Genomic DNA, 12,870 nt, shown 5'->3' with positions numbered 1-12,870 from the left:
AAAATGTTTTAGGAAACAGACCAGGACAAAAAAAAAGGAGAAAAAATTAAGAATTCCAGTTTTTTTTCCAGTTCTAAGAATTCCATTCTTAAATCTAGGAATTTACAAAAGTACAAAACAATAAAAACCCATAATGTGGCTTTTCTTTAAGGATAACAAAAGACAATGGTAGTGGCCTTTACACCCTCTGTAAATACAAACAATACACAATTGTATTTATAAGGCCACATTTATCATTCAAACTGTCTAAAACTCTTAATTATACAGTAACAGTTATACAGTTAAGCACAGATTCATTATGCGGATTATTCTTGGATTTACAACACAAAATAATTTAACATGCACGTCAAAGTTACTCAAGTTTCACAATACTTGCATGAAATGTATAGAAAACTTCCATATCAAAGAAATAATCAACTCACTCTTTATTGACGAACACAATCTGGATCTCACAGAGGGCCTATTCAGCACTATTTCTCCCCTTTGTGTTTAACAATAAATGTATCACTTAACTGTTACACAATAAACAATTATACAAATAATATTTCTCATTACAGAACAGGTAAGTAAATAAAACAAACTTACGCTCTATGATTGGTCAATGAACTGTGTTTTTGACACGAGGAGAAACACTTCACATGGATCACAATCAGTTGTCATCAATCGTCACATATCACAATGTAATCGCCTCAATATACTACTCACCAATTCAATACTGGGCTAATACAAGTGAATATTTTTCACCCTTTTTGGTGTTTTATCCAGTTATCACTTATATATTTCCAACGCACGGGTATGCAATACACACTCTGCTAACCGTGCTGCTTCAACACTAAAGGCTGATTTATACTTCTGCGTCGGACCTACGCCGGAGCCTCTACGCTGTAGGCTACACGCTGTTTTTCAGTAGGCTTGTTTGAGATAAGCAAAATCTGCGCAGAACCGATCACCGGTGATCACCGCGAGATGTGTGACGTATGTCAAAAAAACTGTCGCGAGCGCAAGGCAGACGTGTTGGATTCTGCAGTCGTGCGCAGTTAAGGCCAATTTATACTTCTGCGTTGGGTGCGCGCAGTAGGTACGGTGTAGCATATGCATAGGCGTGTAACATACGCATAGGCGTATACCATACGCCGTACCCTGACGCGCACCTCCTCAAAAATGTAACTACACGTCGCGACAACCGCAATGTCTGTGATTGGTCCGCTTGGTAGCATCGTGTTTCCTCCTCGCAAATATTCCCAAACTTTCTGATAGTGTGATCTCTATATGGGTTATGTGATGTCATTTTATTTAAAAAAATTATATATTTATATATAAACATATGTCTGTATTAAAGTAAAAATGATTGATAAACACGTATTTGGAATGGAATTAAATAACAATACTTTGGGTGTCTTGTTCATTATATTTATTTTCATATAAAAGCAACAGAACTTAAATTACATCCAGTTTATTAGCAACACCGTGCACGAGCGTGAATCCCGCGATATCCACCTGATCTCACAGGTGTCAGATCCACTGCGAGAAAAGAGATCGGTCCATCTTGCCTGCACTTTTTTCACTCCCCTCACTGCAGCCGTCTACTCTCGACTACATTTCAGGCAAGGCGCATCTCAAACAAGCCTTTTTACTTGAGGGAGCATGTGAAACCCGAGAGAGCGGTTCTTATGGAAGGCCAAAAGAGCCAGAATGTGTGAAACTGTTGTGTAAACACGTAATTACGTGAGGTATGCTTACGTCCGGGTAGAATTGACGTGTTGTTACATTTTTGGAGAGGTGCATGTCAGGGTACGCCGAAGGGTACGCCTGCTACACACAGCCTACAACGTAGCTACGGCGTGAGTTCCGACGCAGACGTATAAATCTCCCACGGCCCTCAACCTCGTCCTGCACGCCACATACCTCCAATCGGCAGGAGTCCCCCGTTCCCTGCTCCTCCCCATCATGGCGGATGGCAACAGGCTCCGGCCCACGGCGAACGGTGGTTGACTCCTCTGCTCCCTCATGGACCGCAGCCGCCCCTCCAATACCCAGGCGGCCGGCAGCGAGCTCGTTCGTCCCCCCGGCAACTCCAGCGCACCCGCACCGCTTCGAGACTCTGCTCACCATGCTCGATGGCACTGTGGAGTGTGTGCTTGGTTAACTTTATTTACACATCTGCACAACATTTAGAACATTTATGTGGACAGTTTACCGAATTTTACAGAATTTCAGATATTCTGCTAAAATAAAGCTTGAGGATTTGAACGTTTGAAAGGAAAGAATTTAAGACTATAAAATAAAAATATTGGTAACTTGTAGTGTAAAATAAAGTTATTTTTATAATTATTAATATTCATTTTTAAATTACATATATTAATTTTTATATGACAAAATAATTGCAATATATGTTTTTGGCCAAGTTGTGCAGCCCTGTATATACAGTGAGGAAAATAAGTATTTGAACACCCTGCTATTTTGCAAGTTCTCCCACTTAGAAATCATGGAGGGGTCTGAAATTGTCATCGTAGGTGCATGTCCACTGTGAGAGACATAATCTAAAAAAAAAATCCAGAAATCACAATGTATGATTTTTTAAATATTTATTTGTATGATACAGCTGCAAATAAGTATTTGAACACCTGAGAAAATCAATGTTAATATTTGGTACAGTAGCCTTAGTTTGCAATTACAGAGGTCAAACGTTTACTGTAGTTTTTCACCAGGTCTGCACACACTGCAGGAGGGATTTTGGCCCACTCCTCCACACAGATCTTCACTAGATCAGTCAGGTTTCTGGGCTTTCGCTGAGAAACACGGAGTTTGAGCTCCCTCCAAAGATTCTCTATTGGGTTTAGGTCTGGAGACTGGCTAGGCCACGCCAGAACCTTGATATGCTTCTTACAGAGCCACTCCTTGGTTATCCTGGCTGTGTGCTTCGGGTCATTGTCATGTTGGAAGACCCAGCCTCGACCCATCTTCAATGCTCTAACTGAGGGAAGGAGGTTGTTCCCCAAAATCTCGCAATACATGGCCCCGGTCATGCTCTCCTTAATACAGTGCAGTCGCCCTGTCCCATGTGCAGAAAAACACCCCCAAAGCATGATGCTACCACCCCCATGCTTCACAGTAGGGATGGTGTTCTTGGGATGGTACTCATCATTCTTCTTCCTCCAAACACGTTTAGTGGAATTATGACCAAAAAGTTCTATTTTGGTCTCATCTGACCACATGACTTTCTCCCATGACTCCTCTGGATCATCCAAATGGTCATTGGCAAACTTAAGACGGGCCTTGACATGTGCTGGTTTAAGCAGGGGAACCTTCCGTGCCATGCATGATTTCAAACCATGACGTCTTAGTGTATTACCAACAGTAACCTTGGAAACGGTGGTCCCAGCTCTTTTCAGGTCATTGACCAGCTCCTCCCGTGTAGTTCTGGGCTGATTTCTCACCTTTCTTAGGATCATTGAGACCCCACGAGGTGAGATCTTGCATGGAGCCCCAGTCCGAGGGAGATTGACAGTCATGTTTAGCTTCTTCCATTTTCTAATGATTGCTCCAACAGTGGCCCTTTTTTCACCAAGCTGCTTGGCAATTTCCCCGTAGCCCTTTCCAGCCTTGTGGAGGTGTACAATTTTGTCTCTAGTGTCTTTGGACAGCTCTTTGGTTTTGGCCATGTTAGTAGTTGGATTCTTACTGATTGTATGGGGTGGACAGGTGTCTTTATGCAGCTAACGACCTCAAACAGGTGCATCTAATTTAGGATAATAAATGGAGTGGAGGTGGACATTTTAAAGGCAGACTAACAGGTCTTTGAGGGTCAGAATTCTAGCTGATAGACAGGTGTTCAAATACTTATTTGCAGCTGTATCATACAAATAAATAGTTAAAAAATCATATATTGTGATTTCTGGATTTTTCTTTTTAGATTATGTCTCTCACAGTGGACATGCACCTACGATGACAATTTCAGACCCCTCCATGATTTCCAAGTGGGAGAACTTGCAAAATAGCAGGGTGTTCAAATACTTATTTTCCTCACTGTACATAATAATAATAATAATAATAATAATAATAATAATAAATCTAAATAAAACAATATTTACAAAAATTGTTATATATATATTTTATCCGTTTACCTGCATGTCACCTGACCATTAGCCAACATCAGAGAACTGTGAATTTGCAGATGTGCTGTAAAAATATTGAAATATTACCTTAAAATCTCAATTGGTACCTAAAGTATTTGTACTTCTAAAGGGTTCAGCTGATTTAAAAAAAAATAGTTAGGAGTTCCCAAAAAAAATTTCATTTACTGTATGTCCTATATTTGCTTCAGATTTCATATTGAGCAACCACCACTACTACTACTTTGTCACATAGATGGTAGTTAAAAAGTAACATTTTCCATCTAATGAATCACACACTGAAAGACTTAAGTATTTCAGAGGAGAGCCACATTTACATGAATTTCCCACATTAATCGCAATTTCATAAATTCCCTGATTTTTCAATGTTTTATGACCGTGGGAACCCTAAATACCAAGGAGGTTGTGACACACACTTTCACACAGTTTTGTGTCTCTCCTTTCACTGCAGCCACAGAGAGCCAGACAGGAAGGGCAGTTCACACACTGTCCAGCCCAAGAGAGACATAGTGTACCACATTTCCAAACACACCCCAGATACATGTGACCGCTCGCTGCAGTTTCACTCTCCCAAAATCCACCTAATTAAGAACCCTAATGATTCCTATGTGATGTGAAAGCAACTTACGACTGACATGGTAAACACACTGCCTCCATTTCATCTTCTCAGACACGCACGTGGGTACTCAAAGACACTTTATCTCACTTCAAAAGCGTACATTGTTTTTGATCGTTTTTTTTTTTTTGGAACGCTCTCCTCTAACGTGCTCCGGCAAGACCGGAGTAACATGAGCCTTGGCAAGAAGCGTATAGTAAATTGTGTTGAAAAGCTGTGACCCAGAGCTCCGTCGCCCAGACAAAGGTGCCTCTCATGTGCCCCAGACGTGGGATATCCCTCTCATCTCATACCAGCCAGTCACGCGAGCGCAACCCCCCGCTTGGCTGCTCTCCAAACCCATATATATTTTTCTAAAGAGCTCATAAATGCTACAAAGTCTCCTCTTCCGTTGTCCCTCATCTGATCTGACAAACAGGAGAGTGAGCCATAGAACAGCATGTGGAGTGGAGAGAGACGGTTGAGATCTTGTCCTTAAAGATGACAACAGCCACACGGTACAAGCTCACTGCAGAGAATAATCGTATAGACCAGACAAAACTTCTCAGATATTACACGACCCAACAAATGCAGATTGAACATATTCCACCTGCAAAAACAAGCGGCGACCAACTGCAACAGATATGGACAGGGGTAACACACTGATCCGACAATCGTGTCTGTTGGCGTTTCATAACCGGTTTGTAACAAGAACACTCCTCATCGTTAAAAAATGAAAACAAGTCTTTGTTCAATTGTAAACAAGATTTATTTAAATGTATGTATGTACAGATCTAAGAGACTCAAGAGAAAGCATTTAAGCTTTCTATATGTGACAACAAAACATATCTAATATCTTTTTTCATTCATGATTCATTCACTTATGAAATGGAAGTTGTGATAGTCCTTTCTTCCCTATTGTGATGTACAGTATATGGGAGGGGAAGTTATTTTGATTAAAGATTACAGGGGTACATGGATTTTAAAATGTGCATGGATAAATAATTTATTAAAAATATTGCAATATTCTTTAAAAAAAATGGTATGCTATTTGTCACGCTGTTAACGCAGATAATACAAACAATGAGTCTTACGAAAATATTAGAATGCATAGAAGAATCTCAGGAGTAATCTCAACGCTATCCACACATAACTCAAAGATGATGACCAACAAAGAACTGAACAAAACAGGGAGTATAATAGACGGGAGAAAACAAGGGAACTAAACCAGACATACTGTAGGTGTAACTAATTAGTAACCGAGGAAACTAATTAACTCTTTCTCCAACCACAGCAGTTTTGATCATTTTCACAAAAATGTCATTGCCCCCAGAATATTTTGTTGTATGAATATCTGAACATGCAATACATCAAAAGAGAAAACAGAGCCACTTTTTTTTATTCTAGCTTCATGCATTCTTTTTTTATTTTTTTTATTATCAAAACTTGATTGTGGGTAAGTTTCATAAAAAAGCAAAGGTGTTCTTTTTTTTTCAAAGACTACAACATGCATAAGCAATGCTTGCTTTTATCGCTTGCTTCTGCTTGTTTTCCTTTTTTGCCTGTGTTTTGATCTGGAGATCTCACTCTTAGTTGCGTAATAGCGCTCACCATATAATACTGAAAACAGGAAAAGCCCGAAAAATCCATCAATGGCTGGGAAGTGTTGTCTCATAAATGACGGAAAATTCTGTCAATGCCGGGGAAAGAGTTAACAAGACTAAAGGCCATTGCACACTGAGTCCGAAATTCGCATCCGAAATTTTCGCACGTTAAAAAAAAAATTCGACCTCACGTTATGTCAATCATGCTTGCACACTGTCTACGAAACTTTCGTCCGTAAAAAAAAAATTCGGATTGGGTTCGATTTTCTGCGTTTTTCGCATCCACAGCCAGTGTTTTGTGAGGTTTTTTGAAAATTCAGAGCCACCGTACAAGCGAACGACAAAATCCAGAATGACGTCTGACAAGTTGATACACTTCGTCTCGCAGCACAAGTACTGTATGAAAAACAAAATGCGGATTACAAAGACACTGAATAAAATATAACCTGTATACAGCTGTTCTGTCTGCCCAGCGCTTCTGCCGGCCGCGCGCGTGTGTGTGTGTGTGTGTGTGTGTGTGTGTGTGTGTGTGTGTGTGTCCGTCCATAGACATAGGCCTACTGCCAGTTTCTGTTCAGGATCGATTGGTTCACGGAAATTGGTGGTCTTCTTTTTAATATGTGGCTCCAGTATCGCTAGCAAAGCATCAAACTGTTCCACTGACATTCTGAGGTAAATTTTGAATCGTTTGGGATAATTTCGCAACTCCTTGATAAGGAGGTGAAACTCTCCTTCCTCTCGGCGCAATCTCAGGATTGGATGGACCCAATATTTCCTCTTTCTTTTTTTCTTTTTAAGAAGAAAGAAGGCAACAAATTCATCCTCACTGCTTGACGAATCCATTTAGTATTTTTTGCGTTTTTTTTTCCGCAAAGGTTTAATAAATACGCATCGGACTCAGTGTGCAAGGTTTCTGTGCGTGACGAATTTTACTGCTGACGAACACGAAAAAACGCATACGAAAATTTCGGACTCTGAGTCCGAAATTCGCATCCGAAATTTTCGCACGTTAAAAAAAAATTTCGACCTCACGTTATGTCAATCATGCTTGCACACTGTCTACGAAACTTTCGTCCGTAAAAAAAAAAATCGGATTGGGTTCGATTTTCTGCGTTTTTCGCATCCACAGCCAGTGTTTTGTGAGGTTTTTTGAAAATTCAGAGCCACCGTACAAGCGAACGACAAAATCCAGAATGACGTCTGACCAGTTGATACACTTCGTCTCGCAGCACAAGTACTGTATGAAAAACAAAATGCGGATTACAAAGACACTGAATAAAATATAACCTGTATACAGCTGTTCTGTCTGCAGCGCTTCTGCCGGCCGCGTGTGTGTGTGTGTGTGTGTGTGTGTGTGTGTGTGTGTGTCCGTCCATAGACATACTGCCAGTTTCTGTTCAGGATCGATTGGTTCACGGAAATTGGTGGTCTTCTTTTTAATATGTGGCTCCAGTATCGCTAGCAAAGCATCAAACTGTTCCACTGACATTCTGAGGTAAATTTTGAATCGTTTGGGATAATTTCGCAACTCCTTGATAAGGAGGTGAAACTCTCCTTCCTCTCGGCGCAATCTCAGGATTGGATGGACCCAATATTTCCTCTTTCTTTTTCTCTTTTTAAGAAGAAAGAGGGCAACAAATTCATCCTCACTGCTTGACGAATCCATTTAGTATTTTTTGCGTTTTTTCCCGCAAAGGTTTAATAAATACGCATCGGACTCAGTGTGCAAGGTTTCTGTGCGTGACGAATTTTACTGCTGACGAACACGAAAAAACGCATACGAAAATTTCGGACTCAGTGTGCAATGGCCTTAAGGGTCTATTTACATGATAGTGAGATACAAAAAATCTGGAAAAGTTGCATTTTCCGTGTACAGACGACACCATTGTCAAAATCGAATCCCGTTCACATGGATCTGCAAAAACGACTAAAAACGCTGTATTATGCTGCCAGGCCAGTAGTTGGCAATGTCACTTTGTCGGAGATGATCACGATTTTGTTTTCAAAAACTTGTACTTTGAAACCCGTTTTCAAAATAGTGTGTTTTTAGTTATACAGTGTTGTGTAAATGGCCTCTAAACTAGATGGTAGCAGAAGAAACACATGAACAAAAACACAAAGAAACACAACTCTGATTCTAATCACAGGCAGAGAGAGAATGTAACAACTTCTGATGATCTTGTGTATAGAGAAGATCTGCATGCCTCTTTTTTTTTCACTGTTCTCTTGTAATTAAAATTTACTGTCTTGTTTCTTTAAAAATAGATGCAAAAACTGCATTTCCATCTTTGATTTAATTTCACTTCATTTAAATGAACTGAAAAATTGCGGCTGACAAATTTAAGTAGCCTACTTAAAGGTACTGTTCAGTTTGTAACTTTTTTACTCTACTAAAGCATAAAAATACCATAATATGTTTGCAGATATTTAGGAAACATGCTAAGTTCACATACTCGTTTCTCTGAAAAACACTTCTACAGCTAGTTATTTTACTTATTATTTTACACGTTCCGTGTTGTCAGTCGGGTTTTGTTTTGGTCAGTGTGATCTCGCCCACTGCCTGTTCACCCAATAGTATTTCGACACCCCGGGATGCCAGTTGGCAGGAAACACAGTGTATCGCAGCATTGGAAACGAGCAAACAAACTGGTCAGAGATTGCAGATTCCACACAACCTAAAAAGCCTCGGTATCCATCTAAAAATCTCTATGAACGAGAGCATATTAAAATGCAGATAAATCAACTTATTAACTTACAGGGCCCTATTTTAACGATCTAAGCGCATGGTCTAAAGTGCAGGCTGCAAGTTCACTTAGGGCGTGTCTGAATCCACTTTTGCTAGTTTAACGACGGGAAAAATGGTCGGCGCACCAGGCGCCATGGTCTAAAAGGGTTGTCCCTATTCTCATAATGAGTAATAGGTGTGTTTTCGGATTTACGTGAGTTAAACCAATCAGAGTCTCATCTCCCAATCCCTTTAAATCCCAGTTGCGCTCGCGCCATGGCAGATTCGCAATTTACATGACGGAATTTGATAGTGGAAAGACCGAACGTGTCTCCAGAGAACAATGGAGCTGCTCATGCACGAGGTAAGAGTGCGCAAGCACCATATCTTTATATACACAATAATAATCTTTTACATTGTAATCCTTTTATTTTAAATATTTGGCATGTTTGTGTGCTGCTGTGTGTTTAATAAGCAGAGTGTACGCGCGTTGTGGATCCGCCTATAGGCGCACATTACTAACGCTCATTAAATAACAAAAAAAATATTGCACCATTGACTTTAGACCAGGTTTCAGTTGGTCAATGGCGCGGTCTATTTCTGTTGCCTCAAAATAGCAACACGCCAACAATGCGCCAGAACACACCTCGCATACCCATGGGCGAGCAAATGGGCGCAAATGCATTTGCTATTTAAACAACGTGGCGCAGGACATGAAAATGATGACTGCGTCGGACTGAAACTAGCAAAAAACACTTGCGTCGCGCTCGCGCTTGGAGCCGGGTGTAAGATAGGGCCCACAGTCTGTAAGTCTCCTCGGTTTTCATCGTCAATTGCGCTCGCTCCTGTTGCGTGTCATTCTTACATACAGCACCTTTAAAGCAGTCTAGCACAGCTCAAATTAGGCTACATGATATTATGCTTGAATAAACTGCACGCACTAATAAGGACTTTGTCTTGGCAGCTATTGCTGCTCTCCAGTGCATTGATTTTGGTTTTCCTGCACTACAAATTCATGTCTCAGATGATATACAGTTGTGGTTAGAATTAAAGGAACCGTATGTAAGATAGTGGCCAAAACTGGTACTGCAATCACTTTCAAATTACTGTAGAGCGGTGTATCCCCTCCCCCTCCCCTCTAACTCGAGGTTGCCAGATAGGCTGCAGGATCCAGCAGGAACGTAGGGTGCTACAAGGAGCTTCCAATGGCAAGTGACGAGTCCTACACAGTAGGTTTTTTTTTCTGTTAATTATGTTTATGCTTCATGAGAGATGTTTTGCGTATTTCGGATTCATAACGAGGTCTTTTAGGTTTCGTAACGTTAGACATTTTTTATCCGACACGTTTGTAGCTGCAGCTGTGGTAACTAGAGTAGAGCTGGCAACCCGGATGCCGAAACACTACTGACTTCGTGATTGGTAGATAGGTGGAGGGTGGGGCATCAGGCCAAAACACAACATGACAACATCAACATCAGTTGAGGGCTGCAACTTCTATCCTGGCACTACGGACTACTGTTGTCAGTGATATAAGTATTTGAAATGAACATGATTTCTTAATGTCTAGTGACATATCAGGGCCATTTTATGATTAATTGAAATACATTTCTTACATACGGTTCCTTTAATTAATGTAAAAAAAATCGAACCTTTCATTGAAGTAAAATAATTGGAAGTGGGGGGGAAATCACATTATGAAATAAATGTTTTTCTCCAAAACACATTGGCCACAATTATTGGCACCCCTAGAATTCTTTTTTTTTTTTTTTTTTTGAGTGAAGTATATTCCCATTAATATTTACCTTTATTTAGCACACCAGTGTGACTAGGAACATGAAATTGTCTAGCTATGACTTGTTTCACAGGAGTTAAAATATGAGGAAACACAAAGGCCAGATTCCCTTAATCATCCGCATCACAATGAGTAAAACCAAAGAATATAGTCCTGATGTGCATCAAAAGATTGTTGAGCATCACAAAATAGAAAGTGGCTCTAAGAAAATAGCTAAAGATAAAAAATAGCAAAACCCCCATTTTGACCATCAGAACAATAATTAAGAAGTTCCAATCAACTAAAGATGTTACGAATCTGCCAGGAAGAGGACGTGTGTCTATATTGTCTTAATGGACGGTGAGGAGGAAAGTTTGAGTGGCCAAAGACTCTTCAAGGATCACAGATGGAGAATTGCAGAGATAAGTCTTGGGGGTCAGAAAACCCATAAAACAAAAACCAAACAACCCCTACTTCACCACATGTTGTTTAGGAGGGTTTCAAGAACTCCAGCATATTCAGTTGTCAGACACGACTGGATCTTCAAAAGGGACCGGATTCTATGGTCAGATGAAACTTTTTAAAAAAAGAGCTTTTTGGCAGCAAAGCCACCATATGGGTTTGGTGCAAACAGGGATAACAAATACCCCATACCCACGTTAAATATTTTTAAATACACAGCTGGATCTTTAATGTTGTGGGCCTATTTTTTTGCTGGAGGTTCTGGACTTCTTTGTACAAATACATGGTATCATGGATTCTAGCAAATACCAACAGACAAAAAATCAAAACCTGACGGCCTCTGCTAGAAATCTTATAATGGGCCGTGGTTGGATCTTCCATCAGGACAACGATCCAAAACAAACATCAAAATCAACACAAAAATGTGTAACTGAGCACAAAATGAAGCTTCTGCCATGACCGTCCCAGTTCCCTGACGTGATGAGTGGAGTGAACTGAAGAGAAGAAGCACCACCATGAAATCTGAAGGATCTGGAGAGATTCTGTATAGAGGAATGGTCTCTGATCTCTTGTCAGGTGTTCTCCAAACTCATCAGGCATTATAGAAGAAAACTCAGAGCTGTTATCTTGGCAAAAGGAGATTGCAAAAAGTATTTAATAAAAGGGTGCCAATATATTTGGTCAACGTGTTTTGGAGAAAAGTATTTATTTCAAAATGTGATTTTCCCCGCACTTTCAATTCTTTTACTTCAAAATTAGATTTTTAATGAAATATCCAAAGAATAAACAATGCAGATTTATTTTTTACAGCCATTTTTGATCATATTTACCAGGGGTGCCATTAATTCTGACCACAACTGTAATTGTGAAAATGTTTCATTGCTCACTAAGGTGATTACCACGAAGGCATTCACTGGCTTTGTTCAGAAAAGATTTAGGCCTACGCTGAACGGCTGTTTACCGAATGCAACATTAGCCTAATTGAAATGATGTTGTACGTTATTATCACAAGACCTCATTATGTGTTTAATTAATAGAGGAACTAATAAAAAACTGTTTTATCCAATTTTGTGTAGTTTATATTATATTAAATTCAATAGTAAAAAAAAAAAAAGGTGTTAAAAACACATGTAAGCTTTTGGCTTATTTGTCACTGAAAATGGAAGGTCATGTTGAATGCATCACAATCAGTATTCTGTCAGATATAGAAGGTCATTCATATTTAACTATTAAAATGCACAGAGAATCAATTCTGGAAGAAAAAAAACAAAACAAAGCTATGCTATAGTCTACTTGAAAACACTTTTCCAAATGCAGTGCATATCAGATCTGTGGGTACACTGGAAAAACATGAAAATGTCTCAAATTAGTTCCAGAAGAAGGTAATAAAACATTTTAATAATTTCAGACACTACTTTCAACTGCCAGAATGAATATTGTTGTAGTTGGCTGTTTTATTTATAAAATCCAATGATTTCATGTTGTAACATAATATGGTACATCATTGCTGATATGAGATAAGCATACAGAGAGGTTATAAGTAAGCATTGCAAAAATCGCATGGATTAAACTTGGATTTT

The sequence above is a fragment of the Rutilus rutilus genome, assembly GCF_951802725.1.
Source record: "Rutilus rutilus genome assembly, chromosome: 11".
Classification (NCBI taxonomy): domain Eukaryota; kingdom Metazoa; phylum Chordata; class Actinopteri; order Cypriniformes; family Leuciscidae; genus Rutilus; species Rutilus rutilus.
This window is presented reverse-complemented; position numbering follows the sequence as displayed.